Source organism: Acomys minous, assembly GCF_964271855.1.
Source record: "Acomys minous genome assembly, chromosome: 2".
Lineage (NCBI taxonomy): Eukaryota > Metazoa > Chordata > Mammalia > Rodentia > Muridae > Acomys > Acomys minous.
Genome location: NC_140484.1, coordinates 50,170,773 through 50,186,699, shown reverse-complemented (window position 1 = coordinate 50,186,699; position 15,927 = coordinate 50,170,773). Strand labels below are relative to the sequence as shown.

Below are 15,927 nucleotides of genomic sequence, written 5' to 3'. Positions count from 1 at the left end.
ACGCTGCCCCACACTTCCTTCAGGTGGGGCCTTCCCTGGTCACCTCACCAAAATCTGTAAGTCCAGAATATGCCTTCTCTCTGCTCAGTGCTCGCCTGCTCATTACCGGTTAGCGTGTGCTTTACTTTGGGGGGATCTTACTCACTAGGTCTAGCCTAGTGCACAACAGGTCTTTATCATGTATTTCTACAAAGCAACTAATACTGCCCCATTCTGAAGAAGTTGAGGCAAGGGTTTGCTGGCAGGAGGCTGTGGAACCCAGACGTGCTCCCAGGCCTAAGGATCTTACTGTATCACCCCGACACTCCACTGAGACCGGGGCCCTGCCAGCCAGTCTGGGCATTACTGTGGGCTCAGGCTAAGGGCTCTCTTGTCTTATCAGCTTCCTGTTGCTCTGTGTGTGGTGGCATGGGTATCCCAAGCTGCCCCAAGCCTGACCTAATCCTCCTGCCTCGCATCACCTTATAACCCAAAGCTCAAGCCAGCATACATACCCAGCAATGGGCTGACCCTCGAGCCATGCCCATCTGCACTCACAGGCCGCCTCTGCAGCACACACTTGTGCTCCTGTGCCTGGCAGTCACATATACGGCCTGTTTTTCCACTTTACAACTTGAGGCCTGGAGTTCAGGGAGATGAGGGGCCCCTACCATCCCAAGGTCACAGGCACCCAGATCTCCAGCTACATACCAGTCTCTTCTTCTTTTTTTTTTTTTTTTTAAAGATTATTTAGATGTATACAGTTCTCTGCCTGCATGTACACCTGCAGGCCAGAGAGGGCATCAGATCACATTATGGATGGCTGTGAGCCACCATGTGGTTGCGGGGAATTGAACTCAGGACCTCTAGAGGAGCAGTCAGTCCTCTTAACCTCTGAGCTATCTCTCCAGCCCTGACCAGTCTCCCCTTAATGGAACCTGAAGGGCCTGTCTATCACAAGTCACTCTGTGAGCAGGGCCGAGGAGTGGGCTGGGGCAAGGCTTAGGCTTGCTCCTAGGCTGTTTCACTTTGTCTCTGGCTTGTGGCTCAGCTTCTCTGCCTGAGCCTCAGAGTTTGGCCAGAGGACATACCTGCTCCTGGCCAGCCGATGAGTACTATCTGAGGGACATGGGCAGCCTCTGTGCTTAGCTGTTCTGGGCCAGTGCCCTGAACAGGGCCAGACTTGTTAAGGCCAAAGCCAAGGCTGCCACCACAGTCTCTGGCATGGGCATCTGTCCTCCTCCCGCTGAGCTCATGGCCACAGTCCCCAGCCTCCCGAGGCTCTGCATCATAATAGAGTCTAAATTGCACCTCTCAGAGATGTTTGATGGATAATGGAGCAGCAGTGGGAGGCAGGGACCCAAGGCCTTTCCCCTGCTCTATCTGATGCCCATCCATCTTGCCCAAGCGTCCCTGGCCACCCTGCTTCCCCAAGGCCAACTCCAGTCTCAGCCCCATGGCAGCAGCTTCAGGAGCAAACCCGGCTGGGGAGGGTGACTGCAGCTCCCTGGAGGATCCCTTACACTGCCTGGACGCTTGCTTGGTGGCCTTTTCATTCCCTTGTTGTGTTTGATAGTTTATGTGGCCATCAAATTAAACCTGGTAAATTGCCCATCTTTTACGGGATCACTGGTCGTCACTGTGAGGCTCACGCAGACGAGTGTGGTTTGAGTTATGATCTGCCAGTCCTGCGATTGACAGCAGGATCCCGATACTCCCCTGGAGGGGTGCAGAGAGCTGGTTCGTTGAGGCTGGTGGTCCCTGTTAGCTACGGGGACGGGGGTGGTGGTGGTGGGGGCTGGGGCAGTTACTGGTTTCTGCCAACGGTCAGGATAGGGTGCAGTGGGCTTAGGTCCTGCCCATACCACTTCCAGGCAGTGTGACTCAAGCAGGCTCCATGTCCCCTCTGGGCTTCAGTTTCCTTGTCTATGTCTGTGGTTGGCAGTTGCTCTTAAGTGAGGATGGAAGGTGATGTGATGAGATCACGTGTGCAGAGTACCCCACATGCGGAACGCCCTTCCTAGGTGCAGCCTATGTCCCCATGGCTACCGGCTTCCTCCTATACACAGGTGTAACCTTTGTGTTAACATCCATTCTGGGCTCTTTTTCATGCCCTGTGCCCACGGTGTCTCCTGCACCTGCACCCTCATCACCAGCCCTGGAGAGGGAGAGAGGGCGGGGCTGGGTTTTCCTGTGTAACAAGCAGCCCCGGCTGTCTTAGATTCACTTTGTAGTCCAGGGTAGCCTCAAACTCACAGAGCTCCTCCTGCCTCTGACTGCTGAGTGCTGAGATTAAAAGTGAGTGCCACCACACCTGGTTATAACTCAGCTTTCAAAATCCCAGGGCCCTTAACATTGTGACATGCTGCACGCATCATCCTAACTTCCCCAGGGCTTTGTACATGCCAACCCTGCCACTGTGACCCCAGTGTGGGCTGGACTTGGAGGAGGAGCCACCCCATTCTGCCCCGTGTCCCCAAGTGAGCTTCTCGTCTGGAAAGCTAGGCTCAGGGTGACTGTCCTGTAATGGCCTCAGCCAGCCCTTCCCTCCTGCTGCTCCTACAGTTCCTGGGGAGGGGCAAGCAGTGCTCCTGATGCCAAATGCCCCGCAGCTACAACCCAGTCTTGCTGGGGACACTGGCTTAGGCCTTGTGTCTGTCATGGAACTTGGTGGTGCCACTTTCTATTTACAGGGTCCATCCCAGGCACTTACCAACACCAGCAAGGGATCCCAGGTACTTCCCAATGCCAGCAAGGGAGCGGAACGCTGCATGCCATATTGCCACTGACCCAAGCCTTGTTCAGTTTTCCCTCATTCCCATTGTTAGGGTAAGGGATGGAGTCCAGGCAGGGCTATTAGAAAGGGGATGGGGACGACCTGTGACCACAGCATGTGTGTAGAGAGGGCAAATGTAAGTTTCTTGAAGCTTAATAGTGGAGGCTGCCCTTGTGGACCCCAAGTCTTCCAGTTTCTCCTCCTCCGTGCCTGACCTAGGGCCTCTGGTGGTGCTTTTTCCTCTCCTGAGTTCACTGTGACTTTCCTAAATGTATTTATTTATTTATTTATTTATTTATTTATTATGTATACAGTGTTCTGCCTGTATGTACACTTGCGTGCCAGAAGAGGGCACCAGATCTCATTATAGATGGTTGTCAGCCACCATGTGTTTGCTGGGAATTGAACTCAGGACCTTTGGAAAAGCAAGCAGCCAGTCCTCTTAACCTCTGAGCCATCTCTCCAGCCCCTTTCCTAAATCTGTGAAGGCTTCCAGGTCCTTCCAAATGGCTGAGCCTGGTGCAGACGCAGATTAGGCCAGAAGCAGCATTCAGCCCCACCAGGGAGAAAGGTGATAGGGCCCCAGCCCACAGGTGCAGTGATTGGCCCTGCCCCTGCCCTCCCCTGCTAGGGCTGCCTCTGCTTCTGTCAAAAATTAGTGAAGGGTCCCTCAGCTTCTCATCCAGGAGCTGGTACCTATTTCTGGGGCTTAGCTGCAAGCAAGACTCAAAGAGGTGGCCTCCCAGGCAGCCCCTCTCCTAAGTCTCTTGCTTTCCCTCAGTCTCGGCCTATGTAGAAGGGTAGCTTCCGGTCCTGGGGCTTCATCTCTGAGTTGGGACCAAGCACAGTCTACTTCCTTGGGTTCTTGTGAGGATGAAACAGGCTACTTATAGCTTGGCTGAGCACTCCCTGGTCACAAAGAGGGACAGGTGACTGACTTCATTAGCCACATTACTTCACTGGCCCAGAGGTAAGTTATAGATGAGGCCCAGGAACTTGAAGCCTGTTCCAGAAGCTTCACCTGACTCTCTGGCACCTAGACTTGGCTGCTTCAAGGTGCCAACCAGACTCACCCATCACCCCAAACAGCTTAGCCTCCAGGCCTTGTCCAGTGGTAGCACTCAGCATCTGCAATGCCTGGAGAGTCGGGGGGCGGGGATTCTTTTCAAATCTAAAGTTAATTATTTTTCTAATTTCATGCCGCATGCATTATGTATCAGCCGTTATCACCAGCAGTAATTGCAGACAGGTATGCAAATCCACCAGAAATGAACACCAGAGTTCACCTAAGCGCGTGGGCCGCTGGGTGGGGCCGGGCAGCAGGATGTCCTCCGTGGCTTCAGAGAAAGTGAATCGCTTTAAAAAACAAGACTTTCAAATTGTGTCTTAGGAGGTTAATTATATTGATAGCAGTGTTCGATATTAAACTATGCAGGGCCAGGAAGGGGGAGGGAAATGAAAGGAGACACATGTAATTTTGTTTCTTTCTCTCTCAGCATCTCTTAATGAAATGGTCCTCCACCTGATACTGCCGCCTGGGTCCCTTTGGAGTAAAGCTGCCTCCACTGAGACTTAATTCCTTTGGGGGGGGGGGGGGAAGAGAGAGAGAGACAGAGACAGAGACAGGAGGAGAACGAAGAGAAGGGACAGTGACGGCAGGACAAGCGACAGCCTTCAAGACCAGGGTTGGGTTTGGGGGTCTTTGTTGCTGAGCTCCTTGGTTACCTGCAGGAGCCTGGAAGAGAGGAACAGATGTAGGAAGAGCTGATCTGAGTGAAGCCCAGGCAGGTATGGAGACTGGGGCCTCCTCAGCCCTGCTCTGATGAGGATTCCTATTTGAGATCTCCCGTTTCCTGGACACCCACTAAGTTACTGGCTCTTCCCACTGGACCTAAACTCCTGCTTTTAAGGTGTGGTCTGTCTTGTGCCCAGCAACGAGCCTTGGTCCAGAGAGGCTCTGTAAACACGTTTTTGTGTCTGTATGTATGTGAGGGCCATAGGTTGCTGTGGGATCTCTCCCCTGCCACGGCCCCCGCCCCACCCCCGCCTCGGTTTTTCAAGACAGGTTTTCTCTGTAGCCCTGGCTGTCCTGGAACTTGATTTGTAGATCGAACTCACAGAGATCTGCCTGCCTCTGCCTCCACTGGGATTAAAGGCATGCACCACCAACCACCCGGCTGGATGTATTTCTCTGTTGCTTTCCACCTTATCTTTTGAGACAGGTCTCTCACTGAATTCAGAGCTCACCAATTGGCTAGACTCCAGAGATCCACCCGTCTATGCCCCTACTCCCAGTGCCAGATTTAAACATGCACCACCATGCCTGGCTTTTATGTGGGCACTGGGGATCTACACCCAGGTTACATGGCACCATCCATCTCTCTGGCCCATATCTGCTCAATAAACAAGGCAGGCTCTATACTCTAAAGCCCAGAACTAGGCAGCTGGGGAGGTGGGGCATTCCCATCAGCACCGCCCCAGAGGCCATGATGACCTGGGTGTGTATAGCATCCCTGAGAGGCAAAAGGTTCTGTCTGGACACACACACACACACACACACACACACACACGCCTCAGACTCGCTGTCCAGTGCTCCTCAAATCCAGCTGCTCTGGAGAAGCAGGTCCAAGAAGGCCTGGCTGTGCCCTGACTTGGTGGTCAGCTTGGCACTGTTCAGCTACAGGCGTATCTCCATAAGTACCCATGCCATGAGAGCGTGCAGAAGTGGAAAACTGACAGAACCCTGGGAGTGGGAGGAAGAGGATTCAGAGCCCAACTATCTGCCTTTTATAGATGTGGAGCAAAAGGCTCAGTGACAGGACCTTCTAGAAGTCCCTCCTAGGGCTGAACTCTCAAACCCTTCCACACAGAGTTGAAAGAGCAGGCCAATATCTCTTGCCAGCCACCAGCCTGTGGACTCTTCTTAAGGGCAGGCGGTGGGGGGGGGGGGGGGGGGAGAAGGAGAGGGGCTCTTAGGAGTAGTTGGCCTTCCCTCTTTCCAGCTGGCCCATGTGTACAAAGGAGAGGCACACTCAGGGAGGGGACCTGTCCTAGTTTACACCACTCTCAGCCAGAACCCTCAGGCCCATCCCAGGCACCTGTCCCCAAAGCCCAGTGTGTTCCCTTTTGTGTGTCTGCTCTGGGTGCAGTGAGGCTGCACTGAGACTGCTGAGCAGGTTTTCCATCAGCACTCTGAGCAACAGGATTGTAGGCAGGTGGTTGCTGCTCCCCTTTGACCTGGCCTGGCCCCAGGAATTATCCCCTAGCTCCTCCTTGGAGCTGGGAGAAAGTTGAAGATGCCGAGAGGCGGACCATAAGCAGGCGGGGGCCCAGCTGTGTGCTTGCGGCCCTGCTGCTAGGTTGTCGTGGCTTTATAATAAATAACAGCAAATAGCCCATCCGCAGGGCATCCTTCACGCCGGTGGCTAATAACACGGCTATTAATGCCCCCGCAGACGGCGTGCGCAGCGCACGGCTCTGACGGATGTCCCAGGCCCTGGCGCAGTCATAAATCAGCCCCTCTCCTGGGGCAGAGCGTGAGGAAGTGTCATTTTCCATCTTGGTAATGAATTGGGGCTTCCCTGCCCTGCCCAGGGCGCTGAGGGGTTTTAAGGTTACCAGGATTACTGTTTTTAGAGGTGTCAACCCCCCTCCCCTCTTCACCCTTGGGAGTCTAGGGGTGAGCAGGCCTGGCCAGCCACCTGCTGTGAGCCTTGGGGCACTCACTCCACCACTCTGGACCCGCTAACCAACAACAGAACCGTACCAGATGGAGGCCAGGGCAGCTCCTGGGCAGCCCCACCCTGGATCTCTCTGGCCACAGCAGGGCAAGCCCAGATGGGAAAGATCTTGCTGGCTCAAGAGTAGCAGGTATCAAGGCTGATGGCCGTGGTCCCCTAAGCTGTTGCCCGCTTTGTACAGAGCAGGTGGCCATCAGCCCTAGTAGGGAAAGGCCCTTCACACTGTGGCTCACTCTCTTACACCTGGCAGAGCCCTGTAGGTGGTCCCTACCCCAGCAAGCAGAAGCCTCCTGTCTGGGAGCCTTCAAAGGACAAGACTTAGTCATCCTTCTCACTCTCGTCACCTTTCTGGGCAACCAGGAGCCCTTTCGTATCTCCCTTACCCGCCCTGTCCCAGGTTCTTACCTCCTCTACTGCTGCTCTCTGGAGCCACAGGGTTCCACCGGTCACTGCTTTGGAAGTTCCAGGCCACGTTCACATCCTTGGCCCCTGTCACCTGCAGGCTCAGAATCACTCAACCACAGACTGCACCCCTGGGGCAGGGGGAGCACTGAGGCACACAGAGTAAGGTCTTCAACAGTCTTCCTTGTCACCAGGCCTCAGATATGGCTGCAGGTCCCAAGCTGCATCCTTGGCATCCTAGGCCACAGGCACTGATGGTTTGGCTCTCTGGGGTAAGGGGTGTGTGCTCTGGGTGCACAGGGCGCCCCCAGGGACTCCTGAGCAGGGCATGCCCTGCCGCCCAGCGTCAGTCCCTGGGGAGTGCGGCCTCTCGCTGGCCACCACCTCCACCACAGCTCTTTGGAACTTGGGTCCTTTGTCCACAGGCTGCACCTCTTCTGAACCGCCTCTGTGGGGGCTGTTACCCCCTATTTCTTTACCAAGTTTTTTTTTTAATCCCTTTAAGTCACTTGGCAGAATGGCTCAGTGAAGAGAGCGCTCTTGCGTGACAGAGCTGTGAGGGAGCCACTCTCCAAAGAATCAGTATTCCTGCCACTCAGGCTGCATCTGTGTGTGTGTGTGCGGGGGGGGGGGTTGGGGTCTGCTGCCCCCCTATGGAGTTCAGATGTTCACTGCAGGCTGCAGCCACCTCGCCTCGCCTCGCACTGCTGAGCTGTCAGGCCTGTGTGCCCCGCTTTGGAGAGTCACTTTGGGGGGGCGTGGGGCAGGGGCTTGTCTGCTTGGCTGCTCCTGTTTGCAGAGAAGCTTCTGGAGTGGGTGATGGCAGAGGAGTGGGCTATTCCCGCTTCAGCTGCTGGGCTCAGCTGTCCAGAGTGGAGCCTTCACCTACTCCATGTTTCTTCACCTGCCAAAGGCAACACAACTGGTCAAACCCAAGGACATCCCGAGCCGAGGGGACAAACACCACAGGCAGCCATAGCCACAGCCTCGGCGTCATTCTCACCTCTTCCCAGCCTCTGGCTTGTTTTGTTTTGTTTTTCTTTTTTAGACAGGGTCTTACTACGTAGCCCCGGCTAGCCTGGAGTGTAGACCTGGCTGGTCACAAACTCACACAAATCCCCAGGTCTGGTTTTGGCTTACAGTACTAGGGATGGAACCCAGGGCCTGGCATGCCAGGTGAGGGATCTGCTGCTGCTCAGCCACATCCCTAGCTCCCCACTCTTGAGCAAGCACCACTTCCCTCCAAGCCTGAGGGGCCTGAGAGTATGCCCCCCCCCCCCATCACTTGTCACTTTAAATCCAGGTACCATGCAGAACCCTTCCTTGTAACTACCCGAAAGGACTGGGAAGAGAGAAATAAAGTCTGGGGACTCGGCAAGATGGCTTAGTGGGTAAAGACACCTGGCAGCAAGCCTGAAGGCCCGAGTTCCATCCCCGGGAGCCCACATGGTAAGAGGAGAGAAGCGACTCACGACATGTCCTCTGCGTGCACATACACAAGTAAATAAATATTATAATTTTAAAAATGTTTGGGGAGCTCCTGACCTTGCAGAGCGCCCACCCAGCCTGGAGCAGCATCCACTTCCCCAGCACAGGCCCCTCTTATTAGATGCTGGTTGAGGCTCTATCCTGGCCTTGGTCTCCAGAAGAAGCTCAGCTTCTCTGACTCACCAGGGGCCCATGAAGTTGGGTCTCTAGTGTCCCTGACCTCCCTCCTTCAGCTGCCTGTATCCTGTGGGGCCAGACTTCCACACCCTGCTGCCCTTCCTTCTGTAAAGACCTGAGGTGCAGCAGGCTGCCTCTACAAGTACGGAACAAAACAAAAGGCTGTCCCCTCTCTCTCATTAGCAACCAGCCAAGAAGGCCCCAACTCTGGCACCTCCATTCCCCTGAGGCACCGAATCCCTCTTTGGAAAGGAGCTTTTAATGACATATCTGAGAGTACAGGCTCTGGTTAGGCTCGGCGACATCTGGGTACTTTGCTTCATAGGACCAAAAGTGGCTGGTTCAAGGCCTGATCATCAGTGCCTGTAGCTGGCATATCTAGGACGCATATTTAACAAGTCCATCTGTCGAGCAGAGGTGGCTACCCACGGCTGCAGCCCACAGGGAACACACCGGAAGTCTAGAGTATGTGGTCAGCGTATGAAGGATTGACACGGGTAAGGGGCAGAGCCTTTCCCAAGAGACCAGGTAGCAACTCAGAATAGCTGGGGCGAGTCAGAGCTGCAGGTGCCAGGAGGCAGGTGGGCACAGTCCCAGGCAGGCAGGAGGGAAGATAAGTCTGTTCCTGCAGAGGGGGCAGTGGTAGCTGCAGCCTAAGCCATTATTACTATTACCACCCACCTGATTTCATCCAATTATAAACTGTAATTTCTCTATGAAAGCGAGAGATGGAAAGAGTCCAGCGAGGTCATCTGCCTTCCTGGATAGACCAAGGAAATTGTTTTATATGGCCGAGGGTGGGAGGAGGCAGCACACACACACACACACACACACACACACACACACACACACACACACACACACACTGAGGGATGTGTCCTAGGAGCCTAGAACCCTAACTTCTGCACAACAGACACAAACCTCAGAGTTATGCTTTTGAAATCATGGGTCCAGGAAGAAGACAGACTCATCCCACTGGCTGTGTGCTTGACCCAGGCTCCTCCAGCTCCCAGGAGCAAGTCAGTGCTGGCCTACCATCCTTACGGCACCTAGGCCTGGTCAGCCTGGCTCACCATTGCAACCCCTACCTTCCATGTGGCCTTGTAATGTCCCCAGTGAGGCTAATTCATACAGCTGTGCATGCGTTGATATCTGTACAAGCATATGAACATATATGTCACATGCATAAAAGGTAGGCTCACGTAAAAAAAGCCCCAACGCAGGCAAACATGAAAGCAGAAGTGTACACATACAAACACATCCACGCACATTTAAATCCACGCACACGTTCAAAAATGGACACATACACACTTATGGGCGAATGAAGGGTCAAGATGTTCACACGTTTGCACCCAGGAATGCCCATAACATACTCCCACAGGTATGTATGCATACTCATGAACACATATTTACACATGGACAGGAGAATACGCAGAGTCTGACAGGAATGTGCACCTACACCCATCACAGTGCACACATGTGCCATGTGGGCCTTTCCCTGCTCTGCCCCCCTCCTGTGAGAATTATCATAGGCCATCCCTCCCTCTGTGCGTTAGGCACCCTCCTTCTGAATATGTGGCCCCATATTCAGGTATAATGACAGTGATGTAACAGGGTAAAATGGAAGACTGTGAAAGATGGATACTCTAGTGTCTGGCTCATGCCATGAGCACAGTAGGTGTTTAATAAATGCATCCAACATACTCCTCATTCTGCTTTGTCACTGGAAAAACCAGAGTCTGAGTGAGGCTCTCCTGGGCCTGCCTTGTTGCCCAAGCCACTCTGCTGCCTTCCCGAGTCCTCTAGTGTGGACAGAAGGTTTAGCCGGGGTCTTCTTTCTGGGGGCGCTTCTCAGGTATCTGAGTCGTGTACTGGCAGTGTTGTGGCTCTTCTCACCTATGGGTGTTCTTTTATGGCCATTAGTCACCACGGGCAGCCACTGCACCAAATGCATGTGCCTGCCGGCAGACACCTGTCCCAGAACCCTGCTAGACTGAATAGAGGCAGTGCCCCTGCAGTTACTGTCTATGCTATCACATGGGTTAGCCAATGAATCTGTTGGGCCTTAAGAGACCAGGAATAGGCCCTCCTTAGCCTCACAGGGCAGTTCTGCTGAGCCCTTCTTCCTGGACCTCCCCTGTGGCCATGTCTAGTCTATATCAGTAAACCTCTACTGAGTAAAGGCTTCCATCTGCCAGCTCTTTGTCACGCATAGTCCCTTTTGTTACCAACAACCATAGTGAAAGTACTGGCCAAGCCCTGGGTCCCCAGCTCCACTTTGTCCTTTGCGTTTTGGTGTGATGGACCCATTTGTACCATCACCTAGCAGGGAGCATGCACTCCGTCCATTCCTGGTATCTCTGTGTTGCCATCTCCCCTAAGCCTGAGCCTGGCTGGTGGGTCAGGGGGAGATGGCCCATCACACAGGCTGAGAGGGTGGGCAGGGCTTTGCAAAATTACTCAATCTACAGGAGAACCAGGGCTCCTAATTCTAGGCCAGTTTTCTTTTCCCCACCCCATGCCAAAACCCAGTGAAGCAGGGCTGCATCACTGGACAAAAACACTCCAGCCTCTTCTCATGACCCCTACCTCTCCATTCTATCTCTCAATTCTTCTGTCCATCTCCTTCCCACCCACCCATCCACTCACTTACCCACCCATCTATCCACTCATCCACCCCCCATCTATCCACTCACCCATCCATCCACCCATCCACCCATCCATCCACCCATCTATCCACCCATCCACCCATCTATCCACCCATCCACCCATCCATCCATCCATCCATCCATCCATCCACTTTTCTTCCATCCATCTCTCTGACTAGCTATCCCTATAATCTATTCAACCATCCATTCACCTCACCTAGAAAACTTAGCCCAGTCATGCTCTAGGCACCACACAATACAGTGGGGACCAGAGGAGCCAAGTTCTCTAGGTCTCAGCCCTGTGAGGAAGCCAGTTGCTAGCAGATACTACAGTGTGAGACCCTGGAGATGAGTTCAGGGGAAGAAGGACCACCTGAGGAAGGTAACACCGTCCTATGATTCTGGCATCCTTAAGGCTTCCCTGACAGTCACACAAGAACTTGGTGGCAGTCTAGCCCACTTCTGTCCCTCAGGGCTTGCTCCAGAATGTGATGGGTCTTTAGTTTTTCTGTTCATGTTGCCTTGCTGATATTAATTCTTGTGTTAGCAATTAGCCCGCCTGTTTTGCTTCAACCTCTGGCTCTTAGGGACAGAGTTTCATGTGCATGGTATTAATCAGCTGCTTAGTGTGTGCTGTGCAAACCCAGGCGGGCTCTGTGGCTAGCGCATTCAGCCAGTCACATTTGAAATGAAAGCATTTGCCTCCTCCTTGGGCAAAGCTGCCCTGTAGCTCGGAGGGCAGAGCTCCCATCACAACCAGCAGGTTGGAGATGGAGTGAGCTGGGAAAGTGGGATTTACTTTTGTTTGGACTACAGGCTGTAGGCAACATCTGTCTCCTACTTTTCTAGAAGAAGAGGCTGTGATCAAACAGACTTTGTTCTGAGGCTGCTTACTGCCCAGAGGATGGCCAAGACATAGGGCCTGCTCCTTTCTCCTTCATCACAGAGGGTGGTCACTCCCCTCATGGTGGCAGAGCCACCACAGTGACAGGGCAGAGTGACAAGGGCGAAGGATTGCAGCTATAGTCACAGGCCGGGAAAGGGGCTAAGCTGCTCTTAAAACAAGGTCAGCACAGTTGAGAGCTGGGTAGCAACAGTAACTGAGGTAGAGGGAACAGCATGTGCAGAGGGCCAGAGTGGGAGGGCTTGCACCCCCAGAGAGCAGAGAGCAGAGGTCGGGGACAGCGGGAGGCAGTGACTGAAGCTGGGGTAGGGGACAAGCCTGCTGGGAGTGCCCAGGCAAGGAGGAAGATGGCCTGATTTGCAATTTAGATAAGTCACTCTTTTTCATGTGGATAACTGGGGAACACTAGGAGTGAGAAGGCTAGGCTAGGCTGGGCTGGGGACAGTAAGCACAGGATCACAGGTAAGGAGCTGACTTGGGAAGCCTCTGGGTTCTGCTCCCTGAAGACGTGCCTCACACCATGGGTGCCAACCATTTTCTTTGTTGGAGAGCAGCTGAGCTCCCAAACCTCAGCTCTTGGCAGTCCCAGGCGGAGGCAAATACAGCTCGGGCTCCAGATGCTGTGGTGAGGCCGCTGGGGCCCCAACCCCATTACCTACTTTGGAAGTAGGACTCCGCTCCCCCAGCCCCCCTCCCGTTGTCTCTTATTGCTTGCTGGTAAAGCCTGGCACAGCATGGCACCTAGGAGCAGTGGGGAGAGATGGGCAGAGGTGAGAGTCTGCTTGGCAGTATGAACTCTCTTGGCTTGCACTCTACTAAGTAGACTGCCCCCGACAAAGGATAGACTTTAAGGGACTGGTATGTGTGTGCCAGCTAGGTCACGCGTGCCTGTGAGAGTTCCCACACTGCCAGCTCCTACCTGTAAAAGCAGACACAGGCAGAGCAGGGAGGTCAGCAAGAGTGGAGTCCCAGAGGAGCATGTGGCTGCATTAGACGCAAGTGCATGTGTGTAGGCCTGATGACAACCTCAGCTGTCATTCTTTGGATGTTATGTGGGACAGACCTCCCTACTCTGGAGATAAACGCAGGACCTCTGGCGCAGGTGCCCCTCCCTTCAGCAGCCACAGCCACTGGTGGTCTGCGGCTTTCTCCCCACTCCCTCCTGCTGGTGCTGGGAGGCCACACTGGGCACGGACAGACACCACCTGCCCTGCAAGGGTTATGTCCTCCTTGGATGATCCTGCTTCTGCAGGTCCCAGGGCTAGGGAGATAAAGAGGCCCCCAGATTTCTAGGATACTGGCTCCCCAGTGTAGCTAACCTGTGGGAGTGATTGGAGCTGCTGCCAGGAGGGAAGAGCATCACTTGGGCAGTGAAGAGACAAGAGCAGGGAGGAGCCACAGAGGCCCTGGTTGTCCAGAGTGGGCCCTGGGCCTGTGACTTTGAAACCTCTGAGCCCCTGGGCTGGAGAGCTCCGAGCGTGAAGCAGGGCAGGCCGAGGGGGGCTGGCACCCATCAGGACTCCTGGAGGGACAGATGGCTGTCCCTGAATCTCTGCAAGGAGAGTTCCTCAGGGTGGCTGGGACCGTTAACCTGGGAGTGGGTCATGGAGGTCACGGCCTGGCCTGCTCCACCGCTCTTGGGAGGAGCAGGGAGTCTAGACCCACAGGATGGGGCTGGAGCAGCAGTCCCTGGCCCGTGAGGAGGCTGCTGGCCCTCTGTCTACCAGTGCCCAATTAGCAGGCTGCCCTGCTGTCCTGGCCCTACTCAGTAGGCTTTGCTGTCCCTTGACCCTCACACTCAGGAGGGCCTTGCCTGTCCTGGGGAACCATGGCGCCAGTAGCTAAGGTTAGAACCTCTGTTTCAGGAAATGGGTTCACTTTTGCCAGTAACAGTAGTGGTTTCTTGACCCTGTCTACCCCACCGTGATGCCCTCAACTACTGGCCCCTGCCTGCCCCCACCTTCATCTCTGAGCACTGTCATATGTACCACAGCCCTGGCAATGGACCACACACTACTGTAGCGCCCTCTCTCTCTCTCTCTCTCTCTCTCTCTCTCTCTCTCTCTCTCTCTGTGTGTGTGTGTGTGTGTGTGTGTGTGTGTGTGTACACTTTTGGTAGTTCTTTTGTTGTTTTTGATGCTCACTTTGTAGCCTGGGCCTAGCGCTCATCCTCCTGCCTCTGCCTCCCCAGTGCTGAGATTATAGGTGTGTACCACCATGCCTAGTCTTACACATTGTAGCTCTTTTCATTTATTTGTGGGTGGGTATATGGGTGTGTGTCGGTGTGTGTAGATACATGTGTACATACATACTTGTGGGGGGCATTGTGTATTGTGTGTGTAGATACATGTGTATATACATACTTGTATACAGAGGCAGGGCAGAGGTCAACTTCAGGTGCCATCCCTCAGAAGCTGCCCACCTTAGTTCTGGGGATGGGGTTTCTCATTAGGATCTAGAACCTCACCCAGTAGGCGAGGCTGGCCAGCCACACAAATCCTCCTGTCTAGTATTACAAGGGTGCACTGCTGCACCTGGCTTTATTTGTGCAAGCAGGGCTCAAGCCTAGGACTCTCTGTGTGTGTGTGTGTGTGTGTGTGTGTGTGTGTGTGTATGTGTGTGTGTGTGTGAGACACACCTGGCTGGCTGAACATCTCCCACGTCTCAGTGGATTCTGAAGCACTGCTTTACTGGCCATGTGTCTCAGTGGCTCATGGGTAGTCCCAAATGGATGCCCTCCAGGGGGAAAGCCGATGGGCTGACAGGGACCTCCGCTGGTGCTAGGGATCCAGAGTGGGTCCTAGGAGTGTGCTAGCACCTACTCTGGGTGAGCATTCAGGAGGTAGAGGTAGGAAGGAGGATCAGAAGTTTCAAGGCCCAGCCTTTTAGCTGCATAGTGAGTTCGATGCCATCCTGGGCTACATGCGAGACTATCCAAAGTAAAAAAAAAAGTTAAAAAGAAAGAAGGAAAGGAAGGAAACACCAAAATATACAGTCTGCCTCAGATACGTCACTAGCTTCACTCAAAGTCACAAGCTGTGCTGTGCCCACTCCCAGGGCCAAGTACCCTTCTGCCCCCTTGATTTCCCCCTGAGCCAGAGGATCTTCACGCGTCCTGGGAGTCTCCTGCCCTTGCTTCCCTGAAGCTGGCTTGCTCTGTGGGCTGAGAAGGCTGGGAGCAGGCGCCCAGGCCAGGCGGCCAGACTCTGTTAATATTTACAGCCAGGCTCAGGAAGCCATTAGCTTCCTTTTCTTGTTGTTAATTGAAAGAGGAGAAAGTGGTTGTAACACTTCAAAAGGACTTAAAGCGCAGCCTGAGAGACCTGCTGAACTGGGAAGAAGGGAGAAACGAGAGTGTTTCATAAATGCGGGCAGCACCAGCGTCCCCAGAGGGTGGCTGCGTCTTCCTCTTTGCAGCTAGGCGGTGCCTTCCCTCCAGGCTTCCTTACCGCCCTGCATTATGCGTTGCCTTTTCATTTGGGAGCCTGCCTCAAGGAGAGAGGGAAGGAGGGAACGGATCCCCGCACACTTCTGTTAATAACAAGCCTCCAAGCCTCTTTGCAGCGATGGCTTAATGAGGCCCCTGGTACCACAGATCTTGAAGCAGCAGGGCCTGGCGGCTGCAAGCCACCCCCTCCCAACAAGCAGCCCGGAGTCAGGCACTTGGCATAAGCCATGGCCAGGCCCCTGACCACCTGTGTCCTTGGTGCTTTTGGCTCAGACCCACTGTGGATCCCAGGGTTGGCCGAGAAGGTTATGGTTTGGTGAGCGTGGAGGACTCTGGGAGTTCTGGTAGACAGCCCAGCTGGGAGG

The 15,927-nt window shown here is 54.1% G+C and overlaps 2 protein-coding genes and 1 long non-coding RNA gene across 8 annotated transcripts in view; 2 read left to right on the top strand and 1 right to left on the bottom strand.

Moving 5' to 3' along the window:
* Positions 1 to 15,927, top strand: part of MACROD1 (mono-ADP ribosylhydrolase 1) — a 139,745-nt gene that overhangs the window by 41,751 nt on the left and 82,067 nt on the right. The gene's annotated exons all lie outside the window — the stretch shown is intronic.
* The window catches only part of FLRT1 (fibronectin leucine rich transmembrane protein 1), a 71,213-nt gene that overhangs the window by 5,002 nt on the left and 50,284 nt on the right, over positions 1 to 15,927 (bottom strand). For 3 of the 5 annotated variants that reach the window (XR_014775231.1, XM_084760656.1, XM_084760655.1), the window contains exon 2: positions 6,901 to 7,801. The exons of 1 other annotated variant lie outside the window; for it this stretch is intronic. The gene's annotated coding sequence lies outside the window, so the exon portion shown is untranslated. The remainder of the gene's footprint in view (positions 1 to 6,900; positions 7,802 to 15,927) is intronic. One more of the 5 variants, XM_084760657.1, reaches the window with a different exon arrangement.
* LOC311583623 lies at positions 1,812 to 4,924 on the top strand. Its single transcript, XR_014774611.1, has 2 exons — positions 1,812 to 2,808; positions 4,252 to 4,924. It is a non-coding gene; the product is annotated as an uncharacterized lncRNA (long non-coding RNA).